A 16098-nucleotide genomic window follows, 5' to 3' on the forward strand; every position below is an offset into this window, starting at 1 on the left:
GGGCACTCCCGAGATACCGTCTCGTAGTCCCAAAAGTAAATGCTCAATAGGGGATCTCCCGAGGTACCGCCTCGTAGTTCCAAAAGTAAATTTGCAAGACAGGGGGATCTCCCGAGGTACCGCCTCGTAGTCCCAAAGTAAATATGCAAGAACAACAAGTACAACAACAACAATAACAATAGTACAAGGGTACAACAAGTAAGTCAACTCAGAAATTCCAGAACTCAAAGAAACGGAGGAACAAATTCACAAGGAGTAGTCATAATAGAGAATGCTAGTCATAATAAGAACAGCTCAACAAGGAAAGAGATAATATATAACAACGGCCCGTAATGTACAGTTCAACAACAAGGGAGCTAACACAAGTCGAATGATTCCAAATAAGGACAAGTCAACTAAGATATAGGATATCTAAACTTCTTTTAAGGCCGGGCAATTACGAAAGAGACACAACAAATTCAATTAAGGATAAGCAGAAGAAAGATAGTCATAGTCTCAATTAAGGATGAACAATTACAGAAGAGATAATTATAACTTCAAATAAAGACAAGCAGTTAGGGGAAAGATAACATGACAATAGAAGAGATAACAATTTTGGTTAAGGCATAGATGAATCAAATAAACAACAAGAGTGGACCATGAAACAATTAATTATAATAAAAGCAGGTAGAAGTGAAACTAGTAATTAAGAAACGTAATCATAATGAGAAAAAAATGCATATTCAGTGAATACAAGGACCTAAGAACCCTAAAGGCCAATTTTCATTAAATAAGTCCGAGCACGTACTCGTCACCTCGCGTACACGGACTACAATTAGCATAGAAGACTCAAACCCAAAGGGGTATCTCCCCCACACGAAGTTAGGCAAGATACTTACCTCGAACCAAGCTTAATCGATCAGTAAGAATGCCCTTTCCACGAATATCCAACTCCGAATAGCCCAAATCTAGCCAAAATCAATTACATAACATAAATATAACTACACAGAAATAATCTAGCTAATGAAATAAAAGCTAAAACAAGAAATTGGAAAATCGCCTTAAAAAGCCTCCTCGGGCCCACATCTCGGAATCGGGTAAAACTCACAAAATATGAACACCCATTCACTCACGAGTTTGCTCATACCAAAATTACTCAAATCTAATACCAAAATCTCGATCAAAATCCCAAAATTCAACCTAAGAACTTTTCTCAATTTCCCCCAAATTTTCAACCCCAAATCAAAAATTAAATAGAGAAAACAACTATAGATTAATGGAATATAACCAAAAATGAGTTAGGAATCTTTACCCCAAAGCTTCCTCTAAAAAGCCCTCGAAATATCGCCAAATTCCGAGCTCTCAAGTCCAACAATGAAGAATGAAATCAAACACGTGCATAATAATGTTCCCACCTTGTCTCGCCATATGCTTAACCCATATATATATATATCCCACCTTGTCACACCGCATGTGCAAATATCAATAGTAATAATAGCACGACAGAAACCTCGTGCAACCCCATAAGAAAGAGATGTCAACAAAGGGCACTCCCGAGATACCGTCTCATAGTCCCAAAAGTAAATGCTCAATAGGGGATCTCCCGAGGTACCGCCTCGTAGTTCCAAAAGTAAATATGCAAGACAGGGGGATCTCTCAAGGTACCGCCTCGTAGTCCCAAAGTAAATATGCAAGAACAACAAGTACAACAACAACAATAACAATAGTACAAGGGTACAACAAGTAAGTCAACTCAGAAATTCCAGAACTCAAAGAAACGGAGGAACAAATTCACAAGGAGTAGTCACAATAGAGAATGCTAGTCATAATAAGAACAGCTCAACAAGGAAAGAGATAATATATAACAACGGCCCGTAATGTACAGTTCAACAACAAGGGAGCTAACACAAGTCGAATGATTCCAAATAAGGACAAGTCAACTAAGATATAGGATATCTAAACTTCTTTTAAGGCCGGGCAATTACGAAAGAGACACAACAAATTCAATTAAGGCTAAGCAGAAGAAATATAGTCATAGTCTCAATTAAGGATGAACAATTACAGAAGAGATAATTATAACTTTAAATAAAGACAAGCAGTTAGGGGAAAGATAACATGACAATAGAAGAGATAACAATTTTGGTTAAGGCACAGATGAATCAAATAAACAACAAGAGTGGACCATGAAATAATTAATTATAATAAAAGCAGGTAGAAGTAAAACTAGTAATTAAGAAACGTAATCATAACGAGAAAAAAATGCATATTCAGGGAATACAAGGACCTAAGAACCCTAAAGGCCAATTTTCCACAAATAAGTCCGAGCACGTACTCGTCACCTCGCGTACACGTACTACAATTAGCATAGAAGACTCAAATCCAAAGGGGTAGTTCCCTCACACGAAGTTAGACAAGATACTTACCTCGAACCAAGCTTAATCGATCAGTAAGAATGCCCTTTCCACGAATATCCAACTCCGAATAGCCCAAATCTAGCCAAAATCAATTACATAACATAAATATAACTACACGGAACTAATCTAGCTAATGAAATCAAAGCTAAAGCAAGAAATTGGAAAATCGCCTTAAAAAGCCTCCTCAGGCCCACGTCTCGGAATCGGGTAAAACTCACAAAATATGAACACCCATTCACTCACGAGTTTGCTCATACCAAAATTACTCAAATCTGATACCAAAATCTCGATCAAAATCCCAAAATTCAGCCTAAGAACTTTTCTCAATTTCCCCCAAATTTTCAACCCCAAATCCAAAATTAAATGGAGAAAACAACTATAGATTAATGGAATATAACCAAAAACGAGTTAGGAATCATTACCCCAAAGCTTCCTCTGAAAAGCCCTCGAAATATCGCCAAATTCCGAGCTCTCAAGTCCAACAATGAAGAATGAAATCAAACACGTGCATAATAATGTTCCCACCTTGTCTCGCCACATGCGTAACCCATATATATATATATATATATATAGACCACCTTGTCATATATATATATATATATATATATATCCCACATTGTCATACCGCATGTGCAAGTATCAATAGTAACAATAGCACGGCAGAAACCTCGTGCAACCCCATAAGTAAGAGATGTCAACAAAGGGCACTCTCGAGATACCGTCTCGTAGTTTCAAAAGTAAATTCTCAATAGGGGATCTCCCGAGATACCGCCTCATAGTCCCAAAAGTAAATATGCAAGACAGGGGGATCTCCTGAGGTACCGCCTCGTAGTCCCAAAGTAAATATGCAAGAACAACAAGTACAACAACAACAATAACAATAGTACAAGGCTACAACAAATAAGTCAACTCAGAAATTCCAGAACTCAAAGAAACGGAGGAACAAATTCACAAGGAGTACTCATAATAGATAATGCTAGTCATAATAAGAACAGCCCAACAAGGAAAAAAATAATGTATAACAATGGCCCGCAATGTACAGTTCAACAACAAGGGAGCTAACACAAGTCGAATGATTCCAAATAAGGACAATTCAACTAAGATATAGGATATCTAAACTTGTTTTAAGGCCGGGCAATTACGAAAGAGACACAACAAATTCAATTAAGGATAAGCAGAAGAAAGATAGTCATAGTCTCAATTAAGGATGAACAATTACAGAAGAGATAATTATAACTTCAAATAAAGACAAGCAGTTAGGGGAAAGATAACCTGACAATAGAAGAGATAACAATTTTGGTTAAGGCACAGATGAATCAAATAAAAAACAAGAGTGGACCACGAAACAATTAATTATAATAAAAGCAGGTAGAAGTGAAACTAGTAATTAAGAAACATAATCATAACGAGAAAAACTGCATATTCAGGGAATACAAGGACCTAAGAACCCTAAAGGCCAATTTTCCACAAATAAGTCCGAGCACGTATTCGTCACCTCGCGTACACGGACTACAATTAGCATAGAAGACTCAAATCCAAAGGGGTAGTTCCCCCACACGAAGTTAGGCAAAATACTTACCTCAAACCAAGCTTAATCGATCAGTAAGAATGCCCTTTCTATGAATATCCAACTCCGAATCGCCCAAATCTAGCCAATATCAATTACATAACATAAATATAACTACACGGAACTAATCTAGCTAATGAAATCAAAGCTAAAGCAAGAAATTGGAAAATCGCCTTAAAAAGCCTCCTAAAGCCCCCATCTCGGAATCGAGTAAAACTCATAAAATATGAACACCTATTCACTCACGAGTTCGCTCATACCAAAATTAATCAAATCCGATACCAAAATCTCGATCAAAATCCCAAAATTCGACCTAAGAACTTTTCTCAACTTTTCCCCAAATATTCAACCCCAAATCCAAAATTAAATGGAGATAACAACTATAGATTAATGGAATACAACCAAAAATCGAGTTAGGAATCATTACCCAAAAGCTTCCTCTGAAAATCCCTCAAAAAATCGCCAAATTCCGAGCTCTCAAGTCCAAAAATGAAGAATGAAATCAAACCCTTGCACTTAGCCCTTTTTCTGCCAGTCAAACCACTTCCGCGGGCCTTCAACTGCATCTGCGGTTCCGAACTTGCGGAAATTCCATCGCAGGTGAGGTTTTCACTTAAAACTCATCGCCCACTTCTGCGATCAAAAGGTCGCACCTGCATGTGCGCACCTGCGGACCTATGTCCGCTTCTGCGGTCCTCCACCGCTCATGCGATCTCTCCAGCGCATCTGCTGCATCGCAGATGCAGAACTGACCTTGCACCTACGGCCCCTGATCACTCCCTCCAAATCCACTTCTGCGCTTAATCATCCGCATGTGCGCCCCCCGCACCTATGGTTCCCCTACTGCAGGTGCGAAACACCAGAAACCAGCAAACTTCAGGAATTTCCTAAGTCCAATATTTCCTCCGTTAAGCATCCGAAACATACCCGAGGCCCCCTGGACCTCAACCAAACATACCAACCAATCCTAAAACATCAACCAACTTAGTCGAGCCTCAAACCACATCAAACAATGCTAAAATCACGAATCATCCTCCGATTCAAACTTAAAGAACTTGAAACTTCAAATTTCTACAACCGATGCCGAAACCTGTCAAACCACGTCCGATTGACCCCAAATTTTGCGCACAAGTAATATGTAACATTATAGACCTACTCCAACTTCAGGAATTGGAATCCGACCCCGATATCAAAAAGTACACTTCCGGTCAAAATCTTCAAAAAACTGACTTTCGCCATTTCAAGCCTAAATTAGCTACATACCTCAAATTCACAGTCCAGACATGCTCCTAAATTCAAAATCACCCAACGGAGCTAACAGAACTGACGAAACTCCATTCCAAAATCGTCTTCACATAGTTCCAACTACAGTTAAAATACTAAGACTTAAGCTTCCATTTTAGGGAGTAAGTGTCCCAATTCACTCCGAATCATCTGGTAACTAAATTCAACCATGCACGCAAGTAAATACACATTATACGAAGCTGCTCAGGGCCTTATGCTACCGAACGGGACTTAAATTCTTAAAACGACCGGCCGGGTCGTTACAGAACCAGTAGAAGAATAATGTAATTCCTTCTGTCCTTATAGCTCCGAGTCACCCTAGGATATGGTTTAACTGTAAAATCCTAATAAGCGACCAATTATGTGTTCATATCAAATATAATCGACCATTGAGTGATCTAAGAAAAATCTTTTCTTTTTTCATTCAATTGCCCTGGCCAAGGTCTTAATTTGGTCATTGATAATTCATGACAACATGGAGCTTAAACTCATTACCAAGAGTTGACAGATTCCATCTTGACCAATCACTAATTCTATAAGTATTTAATCATACCCAATATCCTTTCAACTATCGGCCTAGTGCCATAGGTGTCTAGTATCAAAGCACAATAAATAACTTGTCAATTACTATGAAGATCTCAAGTCAAAGGAATTTCTTACATCACATTCTTCAGGAGAATATCCTATTGACAGTTTGTGGTAATTCTAACCATTAGGAATTATCCAATGAGTCAGTTCAATGATCATATCTCTATATGCATCATCTATCTATGTGATTTGGTTAACGAGATCAACTAATCTTTATCCCATAAAGACAAGAACATAAATATTGATCTAACCGGATTACTAATGTCCAAATTAATAGTCCTACGATCAAGAACAAATTTAGATTAAATTATATGAAACTTCACTCATTATCATGATCTACATCACAATGTCAAGTCTCAAAATTTAATCAAGGACCTTATCAAATTAATCAAGCAATTAATAATAATGATAAAAGAATATCAAATGCCCTATATATTTTATATCAAATAACGTTCACAAAAATATGTTCAAATCATCAAATATAAGATTGAATCTAAGGCATATCTACTATATCCCTAACAATCTCCCACTTGCACTAGAGCCAATCGCTCTTGTACTTCATTCCCAATTTCCACTTGTGCTTGTAAAACTCCTTTGCACCAAGAGCTTTAGTGAATGGGTCTGCAGCATTTTCCTTTCCATCAGCTTTTTGAAACTCGGCGTCTTCACATTCAATGATCTCTCTTATCAAGTGATACCTTCGCAGAATGTATTTGGATTTTTGGTGTGATCTTGGTTTTTTTGCTTGAGCAATGGCTCCAGTGTTGTCACAAAACAATGGAACTGCACCTTCTATTGAAGAAACCACACCAAGTTCAGTTAAGAACTTTTTCATCCATACAACTTCCTTAGCAGCTTTACTAGCTGCTATATATTCTGCTTCAGTCATTGAATCAGCTACTGTAGCTTGTTTGGAAATTTTCTAACTTACTGCACCACCATTTAAGGTGAATACATAACCAGAAATAGATTTGCTATCATCTCTATCTGAAGAGAAACTTGCATCAGTATAACCTTTAAGTTTCAACTCAGAATATCCATAAATGAGGAATTGGTCTTTAGTCCTTCTTAAGTACTTAAGAATGGTCTTCACCACCTTCCAATGTTCCTCACCAGGATTTGCCTGATATTGGCTAGTCACTCCAAGTGCACAAGCCACATCAGGACGTGTACATGTCATGGTATACATGATAGTTCCCACTGCACTAGCGTATGGGATCCTACTCATGCTTTCTCTCTCTTCAGGTGTTTTAGGACAATCCTCCCTAGTGAGAGTAATTCCAGCGCTTTTCAGTAGATAGCCTCTTTTGGAATTATCCATGTTATACCTTTTCAAAATGGTATCAATGTACAAAGACTGGCAAAGTCCAAGCAGCTTCCTCGATCTATCTATATAGATCTTTATTTCTAATATATAAGCTACTTCTCCCAAGTCTTTCATGGATAACTGTTCAGATAGCCAAATATTGGTACTTTACAATGCCGGTGTGTCATTTCCTATGAGCAATATATCATCAATATACAATACTAAGAATATAATTATGCTCCCACTAACCTTTTTGTACACACAAGGTTCTTCTTCGCATCTAACAAAATTGAACTTTTCAATTGTCTTGTTAAAGCGAATATTCCAACTTCGAGAAGCTTGCTTTAGTCCATAAATGGATCTTTGTAGCTTGCAAATTTTATTATGATCAGACGGAGATGTGAAACCTTCAGGTTGTGTCATGTACACATCCTCTTCTAGCTCACCAGTAAGGAAAGCTATTTTTACATCCATTTTCCATATTTCTTAATCATAGTATGCTGCTATAGTAAGCAAAATCCGAATTGATTTGAGCATTGCCACTGGAGAGAAAGTCTCGTCATAGTCGACTCCTTCTTTCTGACGATATCCCTTGGAAACATGACGGGCTTTGTAGGTCTCCACCTTTCCGTCTGCTCCAATCTTTTTTTTAAAAAACCCATTTACAAACCTATAGGTTTTATATCCTTTGAAAGTTCAACTAAAGTCCATACTTTATTTTCCTTCATGAATTCCATTTCGCATTCCATGGCCTTTTGCTATTTCTCATTATCAGAATGTTGTATAGCATCTTCATAGGTCTTAGGGTCATCATCATTATGATCAACCTCATTTGATACATCATCTTGTACCATTAGATTTAATCTAGTTGGTACATGACATTCTTGTGTAGACCTTCTAAGAGGCTCTTGTACAACTTGCTCACCTTGTGTTGGATATGGTTGTTGTTCAATTTGGATTTGAACTAGTTCATTAACTTGTTCTTGAACTACATTTAGTTCTTATACTTCAACCGTTAAAGATGACAACTCCCTTGTCAACTTCAAAATATCCAATAAAGGTTCTTCAACTTGTGTCTCATGATCTTGATTTTGTGTTGATTCATTAGTTTTTTGAACTTCATCAAGTTCTATTTATCCACTATAATTTCCTTCCAAAAGAAATTCCCTTTCCAAAAAGGTTGCTCCTCTAGCCACAAACACATTATTGTCACAACCCAATTCTCCCTCCGTAAGATGTTGTGACGGCACCTAGTCTCTACGAGCAGGTAATCCTAACAAAAATGCGGAAATAAACAAATGGAAGGAAAACTTAACAACTAACTGCAATAGATAACTGATAACAATGCCACTCGGCATGTACAATAACCAACACTCTAGTGATACATTGTATTACCAAAACCCAAAACATCATAAGTCACAAGCTACAGAAGGAAACTAGAATCTCTATACACCAGAGTCTAATAAAAGAAATACGGAAAGTAGATGACATATAAGAGAATAGAGGGGGACTCCGAGGTCTGCGGATGCGGCAGATATACCTTGAAGTCTCCGTACAGCAGCAAGCACTCTCAGCTAGTAGCGGGGCTGATAAGAAGTACCTTGATCTGCACACAAAACATGTGCAGAAGAGTAGCATGAGTACACCACAACGGTACCCAGTAAGTGCCAAGCTTAACCTCGGTAGAGTAGTGACGAGGTCAGGTCCGGGCCGTACTGGTCTATAATAATAAGACAGATGCTATAATAAATATGAAGTAAAACGAAGAAGACAACAACAAGTATTCACAAAGAAATAACAACACCGCATAATGATATAACAACATGGGAGCTCCAGAGATATCGTCTCGTGGTCCCAAAAGTAAATATACAGGGAGAACTCCCAAGGTACCGCCTCATAGTCTCAAAAGTAAATATACAGGGAGAACACCCAAGAAATCGCCTTGTAGTATCAAAAGTAAATGTACATGGAGAACTCCCGAGGAACCACCTAGTAGTCTTAAAAGTAAATATGGAGAAAGAATTCCTAAGGAACTGCCTCGTAGTCATAAACGTAAATGTGCAAGGAGAACTCCCGAAGAACCACCTCGTAGTCTCAAAAGTAAATGTGCAGGGAGAACTCCCGAGAAACCGCCTCATAGTCTCAAAAGTAAACACACAATTCAAACCGATAAATACAACAGTTAACAACAAGAGTTCTACAGTTGAGACTGATAAAGATCAAGGAAAAATAGGAAATCAACTAGGCATGCTGCACAAAGTTCAAATAAGCAGTTAAAGCACGTAGACATGGGATATTAGACTAAACTGAATAACTACACATGCTGGTATAACTCAATTAAAATGAAAACATGTCACTACTTAGTGAAAAATCAGTCTTTACAACAATAGCCCATGTACGCACTCATCACCTCACATACACATCGCTCACATATCACAACAGTACCAAGTACTAAGGGGATTTTCCCCCACACAAGGTTAAGCAAGCCACTTACCTCGAACCAAGCTCAAATCAATCTGTAACAATGCTTTTTCCACGAATATCCGACTTCAAATGGCCCAAATCTAGCCAAAATCAATTACATATCATAAATATAACTATAAGAAAATAATCTAGTTAATGAAATCAAAGCTAAAGCGAGAAATTAGAAAATTGCCCCAAAACGTCTCCCCGGGCCCACAAAATACGAACACCCATTCACTTACGAGTTCACTCATACCAAAATTACTCAGATACGATGTCAAAATCTCAATCAAATTAAATCTCAATCAAAACCCAAAAATTTGATTGAAGAACTTTTCCCATTTTTTTCCAATTCTCTCAATCCAAACCCGAAATTAAAGGATGGAATTAATGATAGATTAGTGGGATATAACCAAAAACAAATGAAGAATCATTACCCAATCGATGCCTCTAAAAAGCCGTTAAAATTTCGTCCAAATCTGAGCTCTTTATCTCAAGTTATGTTAAAGATGGCTAAACCCTCAATTTTGAAATGTTATATTCTGCCTAGGTGCTCACACTACGCGATCGCGGAACATCTCATGCGATCGCGTGGAACAAAATTCCAACCGTTTAAAAAAATACTCAACGCGATCGCGGATATTATTTGCTAACACGTACCACTGCCAAGCTGACTTACGCAATCGCGTAACACTCCACGCGACCGCAGAGAGTAAATCCTCCCATTGCCCAGGTCCTCTCTTCTTTATTACGAACGCGGAAAGGGCTATGCGTTCGTGTATCAATGGCCACGCAAACTTCGCGATCACGGACGAGCTACTGCGATCGCATAGAACAAAAAGGTGGCTGCCTAATTCAAGGTTTCGCGATCGCGTCTTGTCCTACGATACCGCATAAGAGGAAACCAGTAACTAAAGACACCAGAAATTTCTGAAATCTTTCCAGTCCAAAACGAGTCTGTTAACCGCCCGAAATCCACCCGAGGCCCCAGGGACCTCAACCAAACATACCAACAAGTCCTAAAACATCATATGAACTTAGTCGAGCCCTCAAATCACATTAAACAATGCAAAAACACGAATCACCCTCCGATTCAAACTTAATGAACTTTGAAACTTCAAACTTCTACAACCGATGCCGAAAACTATCAAATCACGTCCGATTGACCCCAAATTTTGTACACAAGTCATAATTGATATTACTGACCTACTCAAACTTTCGAAATTAGAATCTGACCCCGATATCAAAAATTCCACTTCCGGTCAAACTTCCCAAAAATTCAACTTTCGCCATTTCAAGCCTAAATCAGCTACAAAACTCCAATTCACAATCCGTACATGCTCCTAAGTCCAAAATCACTTAACGGAGCTAACGGAATCAACGAAACTCCATTTCGGAGTCGCCTTCACACAATTCCGACTACGGACAAAATCCTAAGACTTAAACTTCCATTTAGGGACTAAAATGAGCTGACTTGGTCAGCCTATCCACAATTACCCAAACTGCGTCAAACTTCCGCTGAGTCCGTGGGAGTCCAACAATGAAATCAATAGTGATCCGCTCCTGTTTCCACTCCGGAATCTCTATATTCTGAAGCAATCCACCTGGTCGCTGATGCTCATGCTTAATCTATTGGATATTTAGATACCGAGCCACAAACTCCACTATGTCCTTCTTCATCCTCCTCCACCAGTAATGTTGCTTCAAGTTCTGATACATCTTCGCGGTACCCGGATGAATGTAGAACTGCGAACTGTGAGCCTCTTGAAGAGTCTACTCTCACAAACCATCTACATTGGGCACACATAACCTGCCTTGCATCCTCAATGCACCATCATCCCCAATAGTGACCTCCTTAGTATCACCGTGCTGGAATATGTCCTTAAGGACAAGTAGATGAGGGTCATCATACTGACGCTCCCTGATTGTAACGACCCGACCGGTCGTTTTGAGAGTTTTAGCTCTGATACCCTATTTACTGCTTTCCCCGTATCTTTGTCAGCTTATGTGACTTGCCGGGAGGGTTTTATTTTGGTTTTTGGGGTATTTTGGGACACTTAATCCCTAAACGGAAGCTTAAGCCTTAGGATTTTGACCGTAGTCGGAACTGTGTGAAGGTGACTCCGAAATAGAGTTTCGTTAGCTCTGTTGGGTGATTTTGGACTTAGGGGCGTGTCCAGATTGTATTTTGAAGATTTGTAGCTCATTTAGGCTTGAAATGGCAAAAGTCAAATTTTTTAGAGATTTTGACCGGTAGTGGACTTTTTGATTTCGGGGTCGGATTCCAATTTCGAAAGTTGGTGTAGGTCTGTAATGTCAATTATGACCTGTGTGCAAAATTTTAGGTCAATCGGGCATGGTTTGATAGGTTTCGACATCAGTTGTCGAATTTGAAAGTTTCAAGTTCTTTAAGTTTGAATCGGAGGATGATTCGTGATTTTAGCGTTGTTTGATGTGGTTTGAGGGCTCGACTAAGTCCATATGGTATTTTAGGACTTGTTGGTATATTTGATTGAGGTCTCGGGGCCCTCGGGTTGATTTTGGATGGTTAACGGACCTTTTGAAATTAAGAAAAAAATAATAGATTTTTGGTGTTTTTGTTGCAGACATTTCTTCATCGCGTTCGTAAGAGAGGTCTCGCGATCGCGTAGGGCATCTGGGAGGCCAACTCAAGTTTGTTCTTCGCGTTCGCACATAAGATCCCGCGTTCGCGAAGGTATGGTCAGTGGAAGCATTGCGAATGCGTTCGCGTAGAGAAAGTGAGGCAGTTGGGGACCCCAGTCATTTGGTTTACGCGTTCGCGAAGGACCAGGAAGTGAAAGGTACGCGTTCCCGAGAGTTCCCTCGCATTCATGAAGGAGGAAATTTGGTCAGTGGAATTTTTGTAATATGCGAATGCGAGAGAGTGGTCGTGTTTGCGAAGAAGGGAACACCTGGGTAGATTTAAAAGTTCACAATCGAGGGTTTATGTCATTTTTCACCATTTGGACTTTAGGGGTCGGAATTAGGCGATTTTTGGAGGGATTTTCATGTGGGTGTTTGGGGTAAGTGATTCTTACTTAGTTTTGGTTAATTCCATTATTATGTCTTTAATTGCATCATTAAATTAGTGATTTGGGGTGGAAATTTGGGGAAAATTTGAGAAATGTTCTTAGGCCGATTTTTGGGATTTTGATCAAGAGTTTGGTATCAGATTTGAGTAATTTTGGTATGAGTGAACTTATGAGTGAATGGGTATTCATATTTTGTAACTTTTACCCGATTCCGAGACGTACGCCCGGGGAGGCTTTTTAGGGTGATTTTCCAATTTCTTGCTTTAGCTTTGATTTCATTAGCTAGATTAGTTCCTTGTAGTTATATTTATGATATGTAATTGATTTTGGCTAGATTTGGGCCATTCGGAGTCGGATATTCGTGGAAAGAGCATGGTTACAGATTGATTGAGCTTGATTCGAGGTAAGTGGCTTGCTTAACCTTGTGTGGGGGAAATCCCCTTAGGATTTGGTACTGTTGTGATATGTGAGCACAGTGTATGCGAGGTGAAGTACGTACACGGGCTATTTGTTGTAAAAACCGATTTTATTTACTGAGTAGCAACTTGTCATCCTTTTAATTTGGGTTATACCATTTTTCTGAGTAGTAATATGTTTTTCATTCTTGATTGTGTTATACCAACCTATGTAGTTATCCTGTTTAGTCTAATATCGCATGTCTACGTGCTTTAACAGCTTATTTGAACTCTGTGAAGCATGCCTAGTTGATTTCCTGCTTTCCTTGTTCATTATCAGTATTACCTGTGGAAATCTTGCTGTTAACTGTTGTATTTATCGGTTTGAGTTGTGTGTTTACTTTTGAGACTACGAGGGGATTCCTCGGGAGTTCTCCCTGCATGTTTACTTTTGAGACTACGAGGCGGTTCCTCGGGAGTTCTCCCTGCATATTTACTTTTGAGACTACGAGGCGGTTCCTCAGGAGTTCTCCCTACATATTTACTTTTGAGACTACGAGGCGGTTCCTCAGGAGTTCTCCCTGCATATTTACTTATGAGACTACGAGGCGGTACCTCGAGAGTTCTCCCTGTATATTTACTTTTAGGACTACGAGACGGTATCTCGGGAGCAACCCTGTTGTTATATCATTGTGCGGTGTTGTTATTGCTTTGTGAAAACTTGCTGTTGTCTTCTCCTCTTTACTTTATTTTTATTATAGCATCTGTATTATTATTATATCAGTAGGGCCCGGACCTGACCTTGTCACTACTCTACCAAGTTTAGGCTTGGCACTTACTGGGTACCGTTGTGGTGTACTCACGCTACTCTTCTGCGCATATTTTGTGTGCAAATAAGGTACTTCTTATCATGCCCGCTATTACCTGAGAGTGCTTGCTACTGTATGGAGATTTCAAGGTATATCTGCCGCGTCCGTAGACCTCGGAGTCCCCCTCTATTCCCTCCTATGTCATTTACCATCCTTACTTCTTTTATTAGACTGTGGTGTATAGAGATACTAGTTTCCTTCTGTAGCTTGTGACTTATGATGTTCCGGGTTATTGGGGTGTTGGTTATTGTAAATGCCGAGCGACATTGTTATCATTTATTTAGTTATCTATTATAGTTAGTTGATAAGTTTTGCTTCCATTTTTGTTATTTCCGCATCTTTGTTAGGCTTACCTAGTCGTAGAGACTAGGTGCTGTCACGACATCTTAAGGAGGGAGAATAGGGTCGTGAAGTTGGTATCAAAGCTCTAGGTTCATAGGTGTCGTGAGTCACGAGCAAGTTTAGTAGAGTCTTGCGGATCATTACAAAGACGTATGTATTTATCTTCGGGAGGCTATGGAACTGTTAGGAAAAAATTACACTTCTTTGATTCCTTGTCGTGCAAAATTGTTGACTTCAAAATTCTAAACTTTTGTATTCTATTCTCTTACAGATGGTGAGGACACGTACAGGCGGATCTGATGACCAGGCACTCGCGCCGCCTGTTAGAGCCGCAAGAGGCCGGGGCCGGGGTAGAGGCTGAGGACGTCCACGAGGTGCAACCAGAGCACCCGCACGAGCTGCTACAGAGGAGCCCCCTAGTAGCTCCAACTGGAGGGCAGACACCTGAGGCACCTATTGCTGCACCAGCTCTCCAGGAGACCCTATCCTAGTTTCTGAGCATGTTCAAAACCTTAGCTCAGGCTGGATTGATCCCACTTGCTCCTGCCATATCTCAGGCTTGGGGAGGGGCACAAAATCCCGTCGACAATACTCTAGAGCAGCAGGTTCATGCCGACTAGGTTCCATAGATTATATCGATACAGCCAGTAGATTCGGTTCAGCACGAGACTAGGACAACTGCTTCTGAGGCGGAAAAACTCAGATTTGAGAGGTACAAGAAGTACCACCCACCTACCTTCAGCGGATTGGCTACAGATGATGCTCAGGGTTTTCTCGAGGAGTGTCATCGTATTCTCCGTACTATGGGCGTAGCGGAGATGAGTGTGGTTTCTTTTACCACCTTCCAACTTAGAGGAGCAACCTATCGGTGGTGGTGTGCTTATGAGTTGAGTAATCTGGATGAGGCAGATTCACTTACATGGACTCAGTTCTCGGACATGTTTTTGATAGAGTATGTCCCTCAGAGCCTCAGGGACTCATGGTGCGCGGAGTTTGAGTAGCTGCGTCAGGGTGTTATGACTGTGCCAGAGTATGCAGTTCATTTCAGTGATTTGGCCTGACATGCACCGGCCTTGGTTGCCATATTTCGAGAGAGTGTTCGTCGATTTATTGAGGGATTCCACCCCAGTATCCGGATCAGTATGGCCAGGGAGTTGGAGACGGATATTTCTTATCAGCAGGTTGTGAGTATCACCAGGAGATTAGAGGGCATGTTTGCCCGGGATAGATAGGAGAGAGAGGCCAAGAGGTCTCGAGAGATTGGTTCTTATTCTGGTGCCCGTGCCCCAGCAGCTCGCCATGGTATGGGTTATGGGACTCACCCCGTTCATTCAGCTCTTCCAGCCACGAGTGGTATTTCGGTCCCTTCTAGGCCCCAAGAGCCTTATTATGCACCACTAGTATTTAGTGTACCTCCTGTACGGGGTATTCCCAACGGCTAGTCCAGTAGACCTGGCCCGAGCTAGTCACAACAGTCACGCCCTCTGAGAGCTTGTTTTGAGTGTAGAGACACCCGCCATATGGTGAGGGATTGTCCCAGATTTAGGAGGGGTGCACCTCCACAGACTTCTCAGCCACCACATGCTCCATCGGGTCCTCAGGCTATGATTCCAGCACCAGCTACCACCCCACCTGCTCAGCCAGCTCGAGGTGGAGGTCGAGGTCGCCCTATAGGGGAAGGCCATGCCAGATATTATGCTCTTCCTACTCGTACAGAGGCAGTTGCTTCAAACTCTGTCATTACAGTTATTCTCCCAGTCTGTCATAGAGACGCATCGGTATTATTTGACCTAGGCTCTACATATTCCTATGTATCTTCTTATTTTGCCCCGTATGCG

The sequence above is a fragment of the Nicotiana tomentosiformis genome, chromosome 2 (assembly GCF_000390325.3).
Source record: "Nicotiana tomentosiformis chromosome 2, ASM39032v3, whole genome shotgun sequence".
In the NCBI taxonomy this organism is placed as follows: domain Eukaryota; kingdom Viridiplantae; phylum Streptophyta; class Magnoliopsida; order Solanales; family Solanaceae; genus Nicotiana; species Nicotiana tomentosiformis.